The 3,077-nt window shown below is 41.4% G+C and overlaps 1 non-coding gene across 1 annotated transcript; it reads right to left on the bottom strand.

The window, feature by feature from the left end:
• Positions 1-1,461: 1,461 nt before the first annotated feature.
• On the bottom strand, positions 1,462-1,568 carry LOC141681574 (small nucleolar RNA R71). Its single transcript, XR_012559002.1, has one exon. It is a non-coding gene; the product is annotated as a small nucleolar RNA R71 (small nucleolar RNA).
• Between the last annotated feature and the right edge of the window lie 1,509 nt (positions 1,569-3,077).

The following is a 3,077-nucleotide window of genomic DNA, read 5'->3' as shown; positions in this document are numbered from 1 at the left end:
TTCATATGAACCCATGATGGCGATAAGTTCTATTATGGGCTAATCGTGATCATGGGGTTGCAACGGATTTATTATGGAATTCTTTAGTTAATTGTTTAATACTTTAGTGTGTGATGATTGTATGATATCTAGTATTGGTTGTGCGTATTCGTCTTATGTGCGTCGCGAACATATAAGATAGGGTGTTAATCTCTTGTGAAGCGACGGTGGATCTTGAGATTTAGAACTTGCCATGCTAGCATAGGTTCATGTACGTTGTGCATGATTAGTGGGTAACTCTAACAGTTTTATTTACCCTATGTAATCAAAAGGAATAACTTGTGCTTAAATCGTTGTGTTGTCAATTTCTGTAGACATATAGGAACTCAACATAATTGATGACTATTCAACTTCTATCTTAATTGTGGATGTTTGGTAGAATGGTATTAGTACAATGAAAGTTGGCTTTTATCAGTTTCGTGTTATTCGATTAATATCATCACTGTCACATGCTAAAGGTAATAACTATGGCTATAGAAGGAAGTAATAATGAAGTTGTGATCTCATGAGTGTTTTATTATTGATAAATTGAAGTGTTAGTTAAGTGATTAATTAAGTAGCTAATTATAGTTAATATTTAATCAACAATTTTAAGTGTTATTATCTTAACATTGAGAAGTAATCATACATTGGTGAGTGAATTAAATTAGACAATAAATTAGTCTGAGTCTCTGAGGGAACGAACTAGAAAGTATTCTATATTACTTGCGAACGCGTATACTTGCATGAATATTAGTGCGTGATTTCGCCCTAACAAGTTTTTGGCGCCGCTGCCGGGGACTCGGCGTATTTGTTTAGTTTATGTACTTACCATCATTGGTCATTAGGACTCAGTGATTAGGACGTAGTAGTTAATTACTCTTTTCGGTTGTGTTTTAGGTACTTTAGCAAACGTTTATGCAAACTCGTTCTCGTGCTCGCAAGAGGACCTTAGATACAGCTGAGGAGAAAGACGAAGTTCTCGATATACCGGAGAAGTTAGATTTTGAGGATTCGGATTCAGGAACTGAGCAGAAAGAACCAGTAAACATGGGAGATCGTATTGTTCAAGCTGATCCAGCTCTTATGGATTTTTCTCGGCCTAAAATTGATGACATTCAGTCAAGCATCCTTCATCCGGCTATTCAAGCTAACACCTTTGAAATCAAGCCGGGCACTATTCAGATGGTGCAGAATTCTGTTTCTTTTGGAGGAGCGGCAACTGAAGACCCCAACATGCACATAAGGAATTTTGTCGAGATCTGCAGCACTTTTAAGTATAATGGCATGACTGATGAGGCTATCAAGTTGAGGCTTTTCCCATTCTCACTGAGGGATAAGGCTAAAGACTGGTTGCATTCTGAACCAGCTGGGTCAATCACTACGTGGCAAGATCTTGCGCAAAAGTTTCTGGTGAAGTTTTATCCAATGGCAAAGACTGCTGCTATGAGGAGTGCTCTTACTCAGTTTGCGCAGCAACCTACAGAATCTATGTGCGAGGCTTGGGAACGCTACAAGGAAATGTTGAGAAAATGTCCACATCATGGAATGCCGGATTGGATGGTAATCACTGGTTTTTATAATGGTTTGGGGGCCCAATCTCGGCCCATGCTCGATGCAGCAGCTGGAGGCGCCTTATGGGCTAAAAGCTATACTGAGGCGTACAATCTTATTGAGACGATGGCTGCAAATGAGTATCAAAACCCAACTCAGAGGATGACATCAGGCAAGGTAGCAGGTATTCTGGAAGTTGATGCAGCCACCGCTATTGCAGCCCAGCTCCAAGCGCTATCAATGAAGGTTGATTCTTTGGCTACGTATGGAGTTAATCAAATAGCTATGGTTTGTGAGCTTTGTGCAGGTTCTCATGCTACGGATTAGTGTTCTCTTGTCAACGAATCTGTTCAGTATGTGAATAATTATCAGTGACAACAGCAGCCTGTGCCAGCGACCTATCATCCTAACAACAGAAATCATCCAAATTTCAGCTGGGGAAATAATCAGAATGCTATTCAGCCACCATATCAGCAAGGAGTGAGTAAACAGTTTAACCCACCTGGATTCCAGCAACCACAGCAGTATGCTACAAGGCAATCATATCCTCAACAGGGAAGTGCAGCTGCACCTACTAGTGCTGATTTTGAGGAACTTAAGCTGTTGTGCAAGAGTCAGGCGGTTTCTATCAAGACCTTGGAAAATCAAATCGGTCAATTAGCCAATGCAGTGCTCAATCGTCAACCTGGCACTCTTCCCAGTGACACGAAAGTACCAGGCAGGAAGGAAGCTAAAGAGCAAGTCAAGGCTATTACCTTAAGGTCTGGAAAAGTAGCTGATGCTGAAAAGGGAAACGAAGTCGAAGCTGAAGTTAGGGATGAAGAATCTAAGCAAAAGGAGAAAGCGGCGGAACCAAGGAAGACTACTGTTGAACACACTCTGCCTGAGGCTAATACAGGGGAGAAACAACTCTATCCTCCACCACCTTTTCCTAAGAGATTGCAGCAACAAAAGCTGGATAGACAGTTCGGGAAGTTTCTGGAGGTGTTCAAGAAACTTCACATCAATATACCTTTCGCTGAGGCTCTGGAACAAATGCCTAGTTATGCGAATTTTATGAAGACTATTCTTTCAAGGAAGGTGAAACTGGATGACCTTGAAACCGTTGCTCTCACGGAAGAATGCAACGCGGTTTTGCAACAAAAGTTACCACCAAAACTGAAAGATCCAGGAAGCTTCACCATTCCTTGCACCATTGGCAATCTAACTTTTGACAAGTGCCTTTGTGATTTGGGAGCAAGCATTAATCTGATGCCATTGTCGATCTTTAAAAAACTGGATCTGCCTGATCCAAAACCCACATACATGTCGCTACAATTGGCGGACCGTTCCATTACTTACCCAAGGGGCATAGTTGAGGATGTGCTCGTCAAGGTGGATAAGCTCTTCTTTCCTGCTGATTTTGTTATTCTGGATTTTGAGAAAGATAAGAAGATTCCCATAATCTTGGGGAGGCCTTTCTTGGCTACTGGCCGTACCTTGATAGATGTGCAAAAAGGGGAACT

Source organism: Apium graveolens, chromosome 8 (genome assembly GCF_009905375.1).
Source record: "Apium graveolens cultivar Ventura chromosome 8, ASM990537v1, whole genome shotgun sequence".
Classification (NCBI taxonomy): Eukaryota; Viridiplantae; Streptophyta; class Magnoliopsida; order Apiales; family Apiaceae; genus Apium; species Apium graveolens.
Note: the sequence above shows the minus strand (reverse complement) of the source record. Positions and strands in the feature narration are given on the sequence as shown.